Source organism: Peromyscus eremicus, chromosome 9 (assembly GCF_949786415.1).
Source record: "Peromyscus eremicus chromosome 9, PerEre_H2_v1, whole genome shotgun sequence".
Lineage (NCBI taxonomy): Eukaryota > Metazoa > Chordata > Mammalia > Rodentia > Cricetidae > Peromyscus > Peromyscus eremicus.
In genome coordinates this window covers 90,680,178-90,698,471 of record NC_081425.1, presented here as the reverse complement: position 1 = coordinate 90,698,471, position 18,294 = coordinate 90,680,178, and positions in this window count along the sequence as shown.

Genomic DNA, 18,294 nt, shown 5'->3' with positions numbered 1-18,294 from the left:
GCATGAAGAAAAAAGGTTTATTTGGCTCATAATTCTGTTTGGTAGAAAGTCCAAACAGCATGGTGCTGGTGTCTGGTGATATGTCAGTACATGATAGATGCCATCCCATGTGAGAGATGAAGCAAGAGACAAGAGATGGTCTATGCTTTTATAAGAACTTACTCTTGAGACCTGTGAGACCTGATTCATGATACCATTCATGATACCATTCATGATACCATTATGATACCATTCATGATACCACTCATGATGCCATTCATGATACCATTATACCATTCATGATACCATTATGATACCACTCATGATACCATTCATGATGCCATTCATGATACCACTCATGATACCATTCATGATACCATTCATGATGCCATTCATGATACCATTCATGATACCACTCATGATGCCATTCATGATACCATTTTGATACCATTTATGGTACCATTCATGATACCATTAATGATACATTCATGATGCCATTCATGGTACCATTCATGATGCCATCACTAATCCCTTCCACAAAAAGCACTCATGACTCATCTGCTGCCTGTGAGGTTCCACCTCTCAGAGACCCCACCATTGCACTGGAGACCAAACTTCTAGCACATAAACCTTACGGGAAAAACCTATTCCAAACCTAGAAAAAGTACTTTCAAGTAAACATTGAAAATAAACTTAAGGAGCAGCAAGATGGCTCGGTGGATAAAGGTGCTTGTCACCAAGTCTAAGGATCTGAGTTCAATCCCCAGAGCTCACATGGTAAGAGGAGAGAACCAACTCTCTCAACTGTCCTCTTACACACACACACACACACACACACACACACACACACACGCACACACACAAATGTTAAAAACTAAATAGATGCACTTAAGACTTTGGCATGGATAGAGCCATCTATCCACATGACCTCTCTTTGGAAACGTCTAAGGACATGTCCCTGTCATTCTTCTGCCTTCCCTGCCTTCCTCTGTCTTCCATCTCCTTGAAGACACTTCCCTGTAGAGAACCAGGAACCTGCTTTTGCCCTGTCAAGGCAAAAGTGCTCTGTGCCTCCACAAGCTAGACATCCGGGTGCCTTTTAATGCTCCTAAAACACCACTTAATTAAATCACATTTCAAGATTTATAAAATGACAAATCAATGCCACTGTTAGTGGAACACATAAAGAAAGTGTCTTTTTTAGAATAAAATTAAAGTCATGGTTCTGTCTCAACAGTTTAAGAAATGAAATTTGGAGTCTCTAAGCCTTTTTCATCATTTTAAAATTTTTTAATGAATAGATTTGGGGCGTGGGGGCTTCCAGGACTGCTGTTGCTGTAAGCCTTGCTGACTACACCTGCTTTCTCTTGTTAGTTTTACCCTTGAAACCTGTGGCCAACAATCCTACGACCTAGCCATATAGAGGAGAACCTCAGCTCCCAAGGGCAGTCACAGGAACATTTCAGTAGTGTGACAGAGAGAAGACACGGAAGAGACCCTTGTACCCTCTGGGGCTAGATACTCTCTTGGACACATCTCCCAGACAAAGTAATCCTGGGACACAACACCCAGATCTTTCTCCTTCAGACACTGACTTCTAGCTGGTGCCTTTGTGGGTGATTCAGTGTTACAGGAAAAAAGCACATGTCAGGTGATAACAATGCATGCTCCCTCTGGGTGCCAAGTTTCCAAGAAAAACACACTAGCTAGCCAGATCCAGGTGAAAGACAAGAGAGTGCCAGCAGAGAGAAGACAGTCTTCCTTAATTGAACATTTAAAGGGAAAAGAGCATGAGATGGTAGTGCAGCCAAGTGCTCTGAGCTCGGCTGTGAGCTAGTGTTCTGAGTCACGGGAAGCAGATAAGGGACCTTCTCCAGGTAAGCTCACATTCTGGAGCTATGGGGGCTGGATGGCAGCAGGTTGACAGTGCCAAGCTCATCTAAGAAAACGGGTACCCTGATAATATGTGTGGTGGTTTGAATGAGAATGGCCCCACAGGCTCATATGTTTGAATGCTTAGTCCCCAGTTAGTGGGACTATTTGGGAAGGATTAGGAGGTGTGGCCTTGTTGGAGGGGGTGTGCCCCTGGGGGTAGGCTTTGAGGTTTCAAAAGCCCGTGCCATTCCAGTTGACTCCCTCTCTGCCTTTCTCTTTCTCTGTCTTGTGCTCGTGGATCAGATATGAGCTCTCAGCTCCTGCTCCAGCACCATGCCTGCCTGCCTGTTGCCACACTCCCTACCACAATGGTCATGGACCCTCTGGAACCATGATCTCCCAAATGAAATGTTTTCTTTTATAAGTTGCTTTGGTCGTGCTGTTCTGTTGTGGCGATAGCAAAGTAACTAAGATGGTGTGTATACAGGATACAAGGCAGGCCAGCGGTAGGACTTAAATGTCACGAAAAACCATAATACATTTGAGACACAGTTTGCAGTGCAATGGTTAGAGCAATTTGGAAGTGTAACGCAAAGCCCACAGAGAAAGAAACACGCCACAAAAACTGGAACTGGTTCTCAACTTTCTACATTTATCACGTGGTCACATCAGTATTAGGGGTTCAACATGCTGCTCATCCCCTAACTGGGTACCATACTAGTCTCCACTGGGACTCCAGATGAAAGAGTTATAACTCGAATGTATCCTGGGAGAAGGTCTCAGGCCCACTCCTCTAAGATCACAGCTCCCCAGCCACCTTTCGCTGGAGCACAGGCCTCTACTGCTTTTTATTCAAAGCAAAAGACTTCTAAATGAAAAACTGTGAATTTTAATACACAGATATTGTAGAAAGGTGAGCAATTTTCAAGCACACCACCCAGATCCTCGGGGGTTCTTCCTGGGTTGTGGGTTTGCTCAGAAGTGTCCTCCTGCGTGGTAGAAGGACAAGGCCACACCTCCAAGCCAGACTGTCTCTGGAGAGGAGGGTTGAGGACTGTATGTGCCAATGGTCTCCCATAGAGACCTGCTTACTGCCCGACTCACCTCCAGCAGATTCTGCAGGCTCTGACCACAGCTGCTGCCCCTGTTCTGGTTGGAACTAGTTCCCTCCACACACTGGCCCTTAACTCCACCCCAAGAGCAGACAGACCTTGCAGGTCTGCCCACGTCTCATGAGGCTCCAGTGTTCCTGCCACTGTTAGCAAGCATGGGCCGGAGGCCTGGGGATAACTGGTCATGTTCAGTGAGTACCAGCCTCCAGAATCTTTCCAGCCTAGCCACGAACAGAGGTCTCAGCTGGGAGAGCACTACTCTCACTGTACAGGAATACCCCAGGCTCTTCTGAGCTCCATGGAATCTGGTCACCAGCATCCCACGTGCTCACAGGATGTCCCCTCCACGTGAACCAGAGGAAAACTGGTCACCGTTGGGGGCTTGTGACTGTGATGAACAAAGTGTTTCAGGTCTGGTGATATTTCCACATAGTCCTCTCACTCTTCACCCTGCCAAGTGCTTTAAGCAGATTCATCATACAATACCAGCTCTCCTATGAATCTGATGTTGCGCCAATAAAAACGCCAGCTGGGCTGTTTGAAAACAAGACAAACTAATTACAATGTTTATATTGAAATATTATCAAGCAAAGCGACCCTCAGTGTGGAGCAGAACTGAAATTTGACCCACCAAGGAAAGCAGCATACAATAAATGCATTTTCAAACCACTTGAGGGAAGAGTGTTTGTTCTAAAAATGCTAGGGAAGTTTGACAGCAACCTGGAAGAAGGTTGGATTCAAACCTAGACTGAAATAAATGCTAGGGATTTAAATGTAACAAATAAAACCACGAATCCGCAATTCTTGAAGAAGCTCTTCCTTTTTAAGAATTTGTATTTATTTGCTTTCTGTGGAGAGGGGCGAAGTACGCCACACCTGTGGAAGTCAGAGGAAGGTTAGTGAGTCGGTTCTCTCCTTCCACCATATGAGTTCTGGGGAGTGACCTCGGGTCGTGGGGCCTGCCAAGCAAACACCTTTAACCACTGGACCACCTCAATGGCCCCCATAAAGAAGGCCTTTAAAAGTGTGACTTAATACCCCCAAACACAAAAGAATAAATGGATAACTTCAATCCCATAAGAAATAAAATTTCACAGTTTTTTTTTTACAAAATATTAAATCACATCAGAAGTAAAAATACATGTGGAAAAGGGCCTTTTCAACTCATTTTTTAATCAATACAAGACTCCCAAAAATCAATAAAAAAAAAATCCTAACAGCTAACGGAGAAGAAAGGCAAAGGAAATGGAGAGAACATTCACAGAAAAGGATATATAAATGGTCCTTCAACACAGGAAAAGATGTTTTAACCTCACTCATAATAAGATCATTGTGAACTAAAGCTGGATATTAAATCAGAGGAGAGGGCGCTGTCTTTGCGGCAGATGCAGAAGAAGTACTTACTCCTGGACAGAAACAGCATGTTGATAAGATGTTTGCGTAACAACTTGGCATTATTTGTCAAAAAATTAGGGCATGTATCCTTCAGTTCAGTATTAGTCCCTTTCAGGAATTTATCCTAACAGTATCCGCAAGCCAATGTTTGTAGGAACAAAGAAAGTCGTTAAAACATGGTTAGTGATGCTGGAGAGATGGCTCGGTGGTTAAGAGTACTTGTTTGCAGAGCCCCTGGGCCTGATTCCCAGCACCCACAACCATCCGTAACTCCAGCTCCAGCAGATCCACACCCTCTTCTGATTGCTAAGAGCAGCAGGCATGCACATGGTCCACATACATACAGGCAGGCAAACATATGCATAAAATACAAATAAATCTTTTTTTTTTTTTTTTTTTTTTTTTTTTTTTTTTTTTTTTTTGGTTTTTCGAGACAGGGTTTCTCTGTGTAGCTTTGCGCCTCTCCTGGAACTCACTTGGTAGCCCAGGCTGGCCTCGAACTCACAGAGATCCGCCTGCCTCTGCCTCCCGAGTGCTGGGATTAAAGGCGTGCGCCACCACCGCCCGGCCTTAAATCTTTTTTTAAAAGACCATTTATCATATAAGTCTATTCATATGAAAAAAAAAGTCAAACCAAATGAATATACAGGGACCAAATGTAGATTAGTGGTTGTATGAGGCTGACACAGAGGGAGTGGGAAGAAGGTGATAGCTAAAAATTAAGGGACTTGTTTAGTTGGTTGGTTGGTTGGTTGGTTGGTTGGTTGGTTGGTTGGTTTTGGTTTTTCAAAACAGGGTTTCTCTGTGTAGCCCTGGCTGTCCTAAACTCACTCTGTAGACCAGGCTGGCCTCAAACTCATAGAGATCTGCCTACATCTGTCTCCCGAGTGCTGGGATTAAAGGTGTGTGCCACCATGCCTGGCAAGGCGCTTATGTTTTACATAATGAAAATGTCCTACAATTAATTGTGGTGATGCTTATACCAGTCCATGAACATGCTAAAATCCAGAGAATTGTGCACTTAAAAATGGGCGAATTGCATGATCTGTGAATTATATATATCTTAACAAAGCTGTTAGCAAAAAAAAAGAGCAGGGGTTGGGGATTTAGCTCAGTGGTAGAGTGCTTGCCTAGCAAGCACAAGGCCCTGGGTTCGATCCTCAGCTCTGAAAAAAAAAAAAGCAGTTATGTCCACTCTTTAAACTATTTGAACAACTTAAAAATGAACTTGCTTATTATACTTGTCTATATGTATTAGCTTTGCAAAGATGTCAGTGTCATAAATATGTTAACAATGCCTGGTGTGTGTGATATGTTTGAAAGGATGTATGCACGTGTGGAAGTAGGTGGGTGTGTGTTGTAGGTACACCAGTTCACACAGGTAAAAGTACATCTGAAAGAGTATGCTTTCCTGGAGACCCCAGGAGCGAGATGAACAGGGAGAACAAAAAGGACACTCCCCTTTTACTCTATGTCAGTCTGTGCTGCCTGGATGAACACCGCACTATGAGCACATGCAGTTTTGTTTGTATACAATTAAAACACAGTAAAAAGGCAAAAAAAAAAAAAAAAATGAGCTCCTTAGGAGCTGGAGAAATGGCTCAGCTGTGAAGAGGGTATACTGCTCTTGTAGAGGACCTGAGATGGGTTCTCAGCACTCACGTTAGGTAGCTCTCCCAACTGCCTGTAACTCCAGAGGCACCCCCTACACACACATATTATTTTAAAATAATTATAAAAGTTAAGCTCCTTTACTGAGGACCAGTGAGTATTGAGCCCTGGCTATGTGCACGTGCTCATCTGGTGTCCTGATGCGGTCAGTGTCACTGAATTCTCACACAGATCACTGCACAAAATTCTGTTTAATAGATGGGGAAACTGAGTCTCAGTGGAGTTAAGGGGCTCAACCAGGCTGAGCTGTTCAGGTAAGAGGCAGCCAAGCCTGTAGGCAGAATCAAGTGCTGTGAGACCCCCAAGCTCAATTGCTCCCACTCTATCCTCTCCTATTCCTGAAATTGGCCTCAAACTATTTTTGTAACTGTCCCCCAATTGACCCTTTAATGACAAAAGAATGACAAACACAATCCACCTCAGCACCCACGTGAGATAAACCAGCCTCGTTCAACAAACTTCAGTATCACCAAAGCTTAGGCAAAGAGCCTGAAGAGCACACAGGGGACTCGGAGCAGCAGCTCAGGCGCCAGGACCTGACTGACCCTTGTTCTTAAATGTACGTCATTTAACTATGCCCTGGTGATTCGGCAGCACTGGGAAAATGAATTGAACACCTCAAGTCCTAGCAGAGAAATCTCCAGCGTGCTTGTTATTGGATGCACTTTCTGCAGACCCCCAGAGAAGTGCAATGACATGTGAAAGGTAGGAACTCTGGACAGTCTTCAGAGGAACCTGTTTACCCCTTTTCTAAAGATGCTTCCCAAATGTCAGTTGTATCTTCCTTATAGAAAAAAAAAAAATGCTGGGCTTATTGTAGTGTGTGTGTGCGTGTGTGTGCGCGTGTGTGCGTGTGTGTGTGTGTGTGTGTGTGTGTGCACGTGTGTGTGTGTGTGTGCGTGTGCGTGTGTGTGTGTGTGTGTGTGTGTGTACATATGGAGGTGAAGGTACATGTGGAGGCCAGAGGCTGACATTAGCCATTAGTTATCTTCTCCTATGGCTCATCACCTTACTAGTTTTTGAAACCGTGTTTCTCTCTGAACTTGGAACTTGCCAGTTCAGCTAGACTAGCTGGCCAACAGAGCCGGGGTCCTCCACTATCTGCCTCCCCAATGCTGGCATTACAGGTGCGAGCACTCTGCCACACCTGCTCTTACACAGATGCTGGGGGTGGGGGGGTCTGAACTCAGGTCCTCATGCTCACAAGGCAAGCATTTTACCAACTGAGCCGTCTCCCCAGGCCCCTTCTTGTATTTCTAACTGTCTTAAAGTGTTTTCTCAATCTGTTACAAACATCAGTGCTTTGTAAGAACAGCAAATTGTTAGTGCTTTGGAGTTAGAAGTGTTTCTGAGCACATCTCTACACAAGCTCCCAAATCATGGCTCATCTCATGGTTCTGTCCACACCTATCTTCTCCCCTGCAACCCTGAGGTCCCATCTTCACTCCTACACCCCAATGTCTTCCTCAAGCCCTATTTCCCTTGCTAAGACCAGATTCCAAATCCCAGTGCCTGAGCCAAGTGGTTTTAAGTCAACTACAACTGACTTAAGGAAATAGATATATGTTGGTTTGTGTAACAGAGAAAGTCAGCTTCAGTCATAGCTGGTCACGAATGCCCCATAGGTGACATCTGGCCTCTCCTGCCACTGGTTGGTTATGCTTTCCCAAAACAGTGACAAGATGGCCACCAGCAGCTCCAGGCTGGCTGGAATTCCCTGGCTGGGAAACCCTAGTGGAAAAGAAGTTTTTGCTTCCCAATCAATTCCAGTCAAGTTCTGTAACCTAACTCTGATGTCCCCTGATTGGGTCACGTACTCATTTCAGAGTGATCTGGTGACCTGGGTTGGCCACATCACACACACTTCTAGGCTAGAGAGGTGGAGAAATTCATCCTATTAGAGCAACAGACTTGGTAGGGGAAAGGGGTGAGTTTCCAAAAGGAAAACAATGACTGATTCCCAAGTAGGGAAGACTAGAGTAACCAAAAAGAGCATTATTTCATGTACCATGGACATCTCCAACTACATATCCCCATCCACACGGCCAGCACCCCACCTGCTCCTCATCACTAGACCTAACTGCATCTACCCCCACGTTGACTCTAGTTATCAGTGGCTTACTTTGGAAAGTTAGGGACTGTCACAATTACTCCCTTGCCATCTTACATTTTCCTGAAATATCACCAATTTGCCTTTCCCACAGTGTGCTACCCATCTCCCCATCACCATAACAAACAACTAAGATCATCAATTTAGAAAGAGAACACGCTTGCTTGGGTCCACAGGCTCTGGAGTCTCCTGTCCCCTGAGCAATCTGCCCCATTGTTTTCAGTCCTGGAGTGAAGTGACACACGCCAGCAGCAGAGCCAATCACTCCCGCTGTGCCTGGGGAGCAGAGCAAAGGAGAAAGGCCCGGGGGGGCCCCCTCTTGCCGTGAGGGTCTGCCTCCCCCATGTGACAGGAAGAGCATCCACTGGGATCCACCTTCCCACAGGACCGTTCAGGGTACCACACCTTTAACACACGGCTCTGTGGGGACAGCTAAGATCCAGGCTGCAGTACCCGACAGCAATCTCACTTTTACTTTGAGTGATTGGACATCCCCCTCTTGAGCTGTTTCACTGGATTCCGGGATCCCCAGCTGCAAACCTCTCTCCACACGACTACCAAGACTTCCTCTACATCCCCAATCACCCATTCCTTTCCTGTGGTTATATTTCCCTTCCTGTCCTAATATTATTTTAGGGACCTGCATTATCATGGATATTGGGCGACATGAGCAAATAGCTCATGCTTGGTCAGTTTCTGCCCCACACCTTGACTCTAGAGTATGTGACTCAAGGATAGTGGAAGAAAGACATAGGAGCCTGTGTGCTCCACGGTCTCTGAGAAAATATCTGACACATCGTAGCTGTATCTGTCTCCAGACGGGGTCAAGAGCACATAACAGCAGCAGCCATATCATCTTTTCTATATTCGTGCCTCTTACCCAAGAGCAAAACTTGTAGGTATCACCTCATCAGCTCTCCACAGTCATATGGAGAACACCAGAAGGTATGATGGTCCATCTTCAACATCAGCTTGACTGGATTTACTGTCACCTAGGAGACACATCTCTGGGCATCACTGTGAGGGAGGTTCCAGGGGTGGTTCACCAGAGAGGACGGATCCACCTTGGAAGTAGGTGGCACCGTCACAGGGGCTGAGGGGGAAGCAAACGGTGAGCTGAGCACCAGTACTCATCTCCCTTGACTTTCTGACTGTAGACACAACGTAACTACATCACAATCTAGAGCTCACGCCTTTGCTGTCATGATCCACTGTGGCCCTCGCCAGGAGCCAAAAGAATCTTCCCTTAAGTTGCTCATTGTCAGGTATCTGGTCACTGTGACAAAAACAGAAACAAATGGTCACAACGACAGTTAACTAGTACAAAAGTAACCACACACTGCCACCTGCTAAGACTGAGTAGGTCTCATTCATACTCCAAGGTGCTGTGCGGCGTTCTTGCTTCACGGGATAAAGCATGTTTGGGAATGTCTGAACGTCCCAGAAGTGCGTAGTACAAATTGTTTCTGACAGCTACTTGGCATCTCCTTTTAGGGAGCAGTTGACTCCTTGGGGAAACTATTTCCCTTGGGTCCCGGTGTCTGGCAGAGCTCTGACTGTGAGTCAGGGAGGCTTGACTCTCAAGATGCTCCAGCAACAGTGGTGGACACTGGCTGTTTCTCTTTGGCCATCCTGTTGTTGCTACTGACTCATGCCTGGTCAATCAAAGTAGGACATCTCCCAAGACACAGATTTTCTTGGGCCAGCTTGATTAATTAGATCCTATCACTTGGAACCAAAACAATTTTCCCTAGAACCACCTCCAAACATAACACAGTAAGATGTTGAGTAGCTGGAAGGCCAGGGTGCCTCTCATATAGGAACCAGGCAGCTTCCTACAGCTCCTAGCATGTTCCACTCAAGTCTTAGATTTGAATTACGCTCCTGTAGGAACTGGCTATTGATGCTCCTCTACTTGGGACATCTTCCATTCTGCCCACCCTTCCAGAGACCCCCATGCACCAAGCAGAATTTCTGATTCCCTAGGGAGAAAAGACAGGGCTCCTATGCTATATCCACAGCAAGTGTTTTAAAGATTTATCTTTATTTTATTTTATAATTTAATTTAATTTACATATCAGCCACAGATTCCCTTGTTTTTCCCCCTCCCGCCCCCCTCCTCCCAGCCCACCCCCCATTCCCATTTCCTCCAGGGCAAAGACTCCCCTGGGGATTGAGTTCAACCTGGTAGATTCAGTCCAGGCAGGTCTAGTTCCCTCCTCCCAGGCTGAGCAAAGTGTCCCTGTATAAGCCCCAGGTTCCAAACAGTCAGCACATGCACTGAGGACAGGTCCCGGTCCCACTGGCTGGATGCCTCCCAAACAGATCAAGCTAATCAACTGTCTCACTTATCCAGAGGGCCTGATCCAGTTGGGGGCTCCTCAGCTATTGGTTCATAGTTCATGTGTTTCCATTCGTTTGGCTATTTGTCCCTGTGTTTTTTCCAATCTTGATCTTAACAATTCTCGCTCATACAAACCCTCCTCTTTCTCGCCAATTGGACTCCTGGAGCTCCACCTGGGGCCTAGCCATGGATCTCTGCATCCGGTTCCCTCAGTCATTGAATGAGGTTTCTAGCATGACAACCAAGAAAGACATAGGGATCACCCAATGACAAAGAAATGAATGAGATCTACATGAACAACCTGGATGTGAGTGGGGGTAATGAAGGGCAAGGGTCGAGGGAAAGAGAGCTTAGGGGAGCGGGAGATCCCAGATGGATCAAGAACAGAGAGGGAGAACAAGGAATAAAAGACCATGATAAATGAAGACCACATGAGAATAGGAAGAAGCAAAGTGCTAGAGAGGTCCACAGAAATCCACAAAGATACCTCCACAATAGACTACTGGCACTGGTTGAGAGACAGCCCGAACTGACCTACTCTGGTGATAAGATGGCCAAACACACTAATTGTCGTGCTAAAGATTTATTTTTATTTTCTGTGTATCAATGTTTTGTCTACATGTATGTATGTGTACTGTGTGCATGCAGTGCCCACAGATGCCAGAAGAGGGCATCAGATCCTTTTACTAATTAGCCTGACTTGATTGTTACACGATGTATACATATACTGAAACATCATACCATGCTGTTGTAGAATATTATTTTAAGGTGTGTTACTTTTGTTTATGTTGCATTTGTTTAATTCTGTGAAGCTGTGTTACTTTGCCTGTCTAAAACACCTGATGATCTAATAAAGAATTGAACAGCCAATCGTGAGGCAGGAGAGAGATATAGATGGAGCTGGTAGGCAGAGAGAATAAAAAGAAGGAGAAATCTGAGAGAGAAAGAAGAAAAGAGGAGGACGCCAGGGGCCAGCCACCCAGCTACACAGCAAGCCATGGAGTAAGAGTTAAAGTAATATACACAGAAGTAAGAAAAGGGAAAAGGCCAGAGGCAAAAGATAGATGGGCTGATTTAAGATAAGCTTATAAGAAATAAGCCAAGCTAAGGCCGGACATTTATAAGTAAGAATAAGCCATGTGTGACTTATTTGGGAGCTGGGTGGCATGTCCCCACAAAAGAATAGAAAAACAAACAACGGCATATGCCTCACAAGAGTATCAATAATCACAAACCAATTAGGAATAAAGTTTTAAAATAGTAAGAAATATCTTCCTCAAGTTTATATAGCTATCCCACCCCACCCCAGGCTCTCACCTGTCTTATCCAGCCAGCCCAGCTCTTCCCTCATTCTCCTTGTTTCCCATGGGTTCTGCCACCTCCTCCTTCAGAAGCAAACACTCACTGTTTACTCCTTGGGCAGCCAACCTCCCCCCGGTCTCTATTCCAGGCAAACATAGGCTACAGTTCAGGAGACTTCAACCTGTCACCTCTTTGAACGAGGAAGCAATACCAGGCTCTTCACATGTGTTCAGGAGCTCCCAAGGACTTGCACGCTAACAAGCCTTGCTGTCCAGATGCTGTTGGTTAATAGATAACAATCATGCAGCTATCTGGAGTACTGTAAAAATGTTTTACTACATTTACACATTGCTTATTGGTCAACTCAGGACATGTACTTGTTGTTTCTTTGAGATGACAACATTCAGAATTCAGTTTTCTGGATATGCTAAATTATGCTACAAAAGGTATTTCAGAGAATGAAACTTCTCACACACACACCCAAAGCCTGTAGAGGCAGAGTCAGCCTCCAACTCAGATCTGTGTGACCCAGATGGAATTAGAAGATGGCTTGGGTGAGCAGGGTGTTGATGAGTGAGGGAGAGCACAAGTGGGGTGACTGAAAGCACTTGGACTCTCTCCATTTGATGTGGAGGTGTTGGAGCATGTTAGGGCAAAGGCACGAAGGTGTGCTGTAGAGCTTTTCCTGAGAAAACTCTTGTCACCGTGGCATGTTTGGGAAAATACTACCCTTTCCCAGTATGCAGTTCAGTTTGTCACAGTGATTGTTGCTGTTCTCTGGACAGTGTGTCGAAAATGTAGATGAGTCCTGGCCCCACCCAGCATGGATGGCCACCATCTTGTTCAAAACACACGTGTCAACAGGCTACATGGTTGTCCCGAAATCCCTTTATGGCACAAGACAATTTGGGCACACGTGTGTCTGGGAAACATTTCAGTGATTGCTCAGGCAGAAGCATGTATGTCCTGTGATGGGATGGTGAACCAGAAAAAAGAAAAGCTTGCTATCTTGATTTTTACTCACCCAATCTGTGCAGCTCCAGGTAGAGATTCAGAATGCCACCTCTCTAGATGACTGAAAAACTATTCAGCCTCTTATACCTCAGTTTTCTCACCTATAAAATGGGGCAGTGCAACACAGCCCTCCTTGGGTTCCATCCTTATCATCACAGATTTATCAGTCTATCCGTCGATCTGTCTGTCTGTCTAAACTATGTAGCCCTGGTTATCCCAGAGCTCCCTACACAGACCATGAACTCATAGAACTCCTTACACTGGCCTCAAACTCATAGAAATCCATTTGCCTCTGCCTCTTGAGTGCTGGGATTAAAGGCGTGCACCACCACACCTGTCCCCCAATTTTTTAAAGGAGCCTAGACTGTGTGATTCAAATCACAAGTGAAACTGTCAGTGGAGATGGAGGACTGTTCCACTGTCCCTTCCTTGTGTTTGTCCACACAGCCTGCTGTTCAGGATCAGCACTGAAGCCCTGCCTCTGTCCTCTGCAGCCCTCTCTGTCTGGGTCTGACATTCTGAGAAGGAAAAAACTGCAGGGGATTTTCATTTTGCACTCCAGCTAGACAGAGAGGTGCAAAGGGCCTGTGGAGGTGGATAATTTGTAACATAGTTCCGCTCCTACCTCTACATTCTGAGAAATCCCTCTGATCACATTGGGAAGTTGCTTGTTCAAAAGGAAACAGCTGGCTGTATCCTTCCACTCCCCGAACAAGGAGACAAGCAAATGAGCCCCAGCTGGACCCACACTGATCAACATGGCTGGGCCCTGAGCAGCACAGGCTCAGGGTTGCTCTGGTCCACCTCTCTTTGTTCTCATAACAGCCTTGAGGACCCCCACCCAGAGGCCGTGACGCTCAGCGGTGACCCTGGGTGTGACTCCAGGAAAGCATACAAGTAAGGTGTGTCTCCTAGGTGGGTGAGGTTGAGGGGCCATGCAAGGTCGAAGGGCCCCAAACCAAGCAGACACGCAGTAAGAACTTGAAAGCACTGGGTAAGCACTGGGTTTTGCCATTGTCTTCATACTGCCTCTGGCAACAGAGGATGGCCACCTATCGTTTGTTCCGACCACACCCACATCCCTTTCTTCTTGAAGCCACAACCAGCTTTGGGTGGGTCCTTCCACCATCCCTTGTACATAGTCTTAAGAAAAGTTACCAGTTACCCCAAGAAGGATATGGATTGGCCAAGAGATGCCATATATATTCTTTTCTAGACTCTTAGAGACAGTGACAAGTCAATAGAACGTGGATAGAAAACCCAGGAATTCATCTTGGGAACCAAACATGGAACGGACCCTCCATCAGCTCTGGCAGCAAAAATGCTCAGATCCATTCTGGTCACACACACACACACACACACACACACCCTGTGTACACTGTTCCATGGACTTTGTAGATGCAAATTCTCCAGGTGTGTGGCTGGCAAGAAATGCACTCTAAGACACCCTGCGAGAAGGCATATTCAGCACACTGCCCTGCTCCTGATACATCACAATCACAGGTAGAATTTTAAGAGAGGAGTCCCTAACATAAAGTCAGTTCAAAAAAATGATAAACATCCCGAGACCAGAAACAAGACTGGACAGAAAATAGTAGATGGGCCGGAGCCACGGGGCGTGTGAGCACTGGAGCTGGAGCAGGAAGTCTGGCTTCTCCAGGAACAGGGCTGAAAGCATTGTGTGTCAGGTGGAGACTGACACCATATTTCTGCTTACAATCAGGTGCTGAGTGAGTATCCATTAGTCAGGAGATGGAGCCAAAGCAAACTCTACCTAGATGCTTGCAACATCAGTTTCTTTGCGCTTCTGGACCTAAAGGGGAGTCTGGATAAAGAACCCAAACTAAATGAAGCTCTTCATGGCATCTAGTCTAGGCTTTGGATCTCTCCTGTGTCACCATAGAATAGACCATGATCTCCATTGCAGTCACTTGCCCCATCCTTGGGCTACCTTCCAAAACCCTCAGAGGATATCCAAAATCAGGGACAGTTATGAACCCCATTTGCACTCAGTTTTGTGATCAACTGCTATCAGAAAAACATTACGTGGAAAATTCCAGAAATAAAGAGTTAGTTTGTAGCAATCTGAGTGGTGTGATGACGTCCCCCACTTTCAGCTCCATCACAGTGGCCATGACTCACACCTTTGTCTAGCCAATCCATACTGTGCACACACAGCCCCACAGTCTCTTGTAAGCCATCTTGGTCATCAGGCTGGCTGAGCACTCACACTGTCTGCATCAGGTGACTCATTGCACTTAATAACGTCTCCAAAGTACAGGGCTGGTGATGCCTGGAGACTCAGAGCTTCCAAAGAGAAATACAAAGGGCTTCCTTTAGGCAACAAGGTGTTCAATAAGAACAACGACGCAGCAGGTCTGCGGTGGCACATGCCCTTAATCCCAGCACTCGGGAGGAGGAGGCAGGCAGATCTTTGTTCTGAAACAGTCTGGGCTACACAGAGAAACCCTGTCTCAAAAAACTGAAAACAAACAAACAAAAAAAAAACAACCTAAAATCCTGTGTTGGGATTGCTAAAGTCTATGGCTAGTTACCATTGCTAATTTACTACTGTACCTAATTTATAAATGAATCTTTAACATAGTTATGTGTGCATAGGGAAAAACACAGTATACTTAGGGTTTGGTAACATCCAAGGTTGCAGGTGTCTACTGGAGGTCTTTAAGTGTATCCCACAGGAAAAGGGATGTGTGCTGTATAGTTTTATGTCAGCTTGACACAAGCTCAAGTCATCTGAGAGAAGGGAACCTTAACTGAGAAAATGTCTCTGTAAGATCAGGCTGGCCGGGCGGTGGTGGCGCACGCCTTTAATCCCAGCACTCGGGAGGCAGAGGCAGGCGGATCTCTGTGAGTTCGAGGCCAACCTGGACTACCAAGTGAGTTCCAGGAAAGGCGCAAAGCTACACAGAGAAACCCTGTCTCGAAAAACCAAAAAAAAAAAAAAAAAAAAAAAAAAAAAAAAAAAGATCAGGCTGTAGGCAAGCCTGTAGGACATTTTCTTAATTAGTGATTGATGGGGAGGGCCCAGCCCAGGGTGGGTCAATCTGGTGGAGGCAGTTCCTCAGCTGAGCCTCCCTCTCTCTTCCCAGACATGTCTAGGTTTGTGTCACTCACGTTCACAAAAGCTAACCAGCACACAATTCTCTCCAATTACAGCTGTTCAAAGAGGTTTGTAAAAATAACATTCATTAAAAATAAAATCAGGACCGCTGAGAATTATGCTACACACACCTTTAGTCCTAGAACTTTGGAGACAGAAGCAGGTAGATCTTTGTGAATTCAAGGCCAGCTTGGTCTACATAACAAGCTCCAGGGCAACCAGGGATACACAATGAGATCTATCTCAAAACAATAAGAGTAAAAAAATAAAATACAATCATGGCCAGCAAGATAGCTCAGTAGGTAAAGGCACTCGCTGCCAAGACCGCTAATCTTGTTCAATCCCAGAAACTCTCATCATGGAAGAAGAGAGCTGACCCCCACAAGTTTTCCTCTGACATACATATATGCACCGTGACATATGTACACATGCACAAGAAAAGAAAAACAATACATTTAAGCAGGCAGAAATGAGTAATGCACACTAAAATAAAATACCAAGTAGCCATCCGTGTACAACGTAGAAATCTTTGAAAAAAAATGTAATATTCATTAAAGAGTATAAACTGTAGCTGAGAAGAATTAGAAGACAGTCCTGGGGAACTCAACTGTGATGTGAGATACGGAGGAGCAGAAATGCACACTCAGGAGCATTAGTTGGTAAACACAAAATGCACTCGTGGTGTGTGTGTGTGTGTGTGTGTGTGTGTGTGTGTGTGTGCATGTGCGCAGGTGTCTTTGTTTTGTTTTTGGTAGTTTTTGTCTTACTGATTTTCTTTTTTTTTTATTTGTAGTTTTGATTTTCTGTTTTGCCTTTTGTTGTTTTTCCAGTTTGTCTTTGAGAAAAAGAGAAAGAAAATGAAGTTGGGTGGGGATGGGGGGGAGGTTGGAGAATCTGGGAAGAGTTGGGAGAGAGAAAAGAGTATAATCAAAATATATTGTATGAAAATTTTTCAACAAAATTATACCAAGGCAGCTATGCAGCTGTGAATCTCCTTTGAGATACATATTCTAACAGCTACATGATGGGGGTTACAGGGCAGGGAATGGGGAAATAGAAAACTGCACATTTGAAAATACTAGATAAAAACTTTCCAGGACTGGAATAAATGTCAAGTAGTTACAGAAAGATAAATATGCATCTAAAGAAATTGCCGGGCGGTGGTGGCGCACACCTTTAATCCCAGCACTTGGGAGGCAGAGCCAGGCGGATCTCTGTGAGTTTGAGGCCAGCCTGATCTCCAAAGCGAGATCCAGGAAAGGTGCAAAGCTACACAGAGAAACCCTGTCTCAAAAAACAAAAACAAACAAACAAACAAAAAAAGAAGAAATTATAACATCAAGGGCAAAAAGAAGAAACTGGCCTGAGATATAGTTCAGTGGTAAAGTACTCACAGAACACACGCAAGATTCTGAGCTCAACTCCCAGCACTGCAAAAAAGGGCAAGAAAAATAGAAAATGTTAGCCGGGCAGTGGTAGCACATGCTTTTAATCCCAGCACTCAGGAGGCAGAGGCAGGCAGGTCTCTAAGTTCAAGGCCAGCCTGGTCTACAGAGTTCCAGGACAGCCAGGGCTCCACAGAGAGACACTGTCTGAAAAAAAAAAAGAAAGAAAGAAAGAAAGAAAAAGAAAGGTGTCAGGGAAGCTTTCCATCAGCCAGTGAGAGCCAGAGAGAATGCAGTGGAATCTTTGATAAGACTGAGGGGAAAACAGTCCACTTAGAACTGTACATGTGGTAAACAAAAGGACTTTTATGTCAGAAAACCAAGAGGATTTTTCACCTGGTGAGGTTCACCAAAAACATCCTGACTTGGGGGTAAAAGAGTTTATTTCATCTTATACCTTATGGTTACCGTCCATCATGAAAGAAAGTCAGTGCATGAACCTGGAGGCAGGAACTGAAGCAGAGGCCATGGAGGAGTGCTGCTTGCCTTTTCCCAGATGACCCTAAGTTTGTGTCAAGTTGACAGAAACTAGACATCACAGGTAACTGAGACTTGTTTAAATCACATACAGAAAGACAGACACAGAAACGACTATCACAAGAAAGATGTCCATTATCCTCCCGGACTCTTAGAATCAGGAGGCAGACCAGGCCAGGCCTTCTGACCCCCAGGGGCAAAGGGCATGGGGTGAGCAGAGGCCTGTGTGGTTTCAACAAGAAGGAACAAGTCATCAGGCTTAGGCAGGCTCCTGTGCACAGTTCTGGCAGGCATGGAATACTTAAGGGGCATAGAAGTTGTTCTAGCTGCCTGGTGCTTGGCAGAGGGGGCTTAGAGGAGGTGGCTGGTGTGGTATTATGGCTGGTTTGCAAGCAAAAAGCCAGCCCTCTGGTTGAATTTATTTATCTAAAGAATGGGTAAATACAATG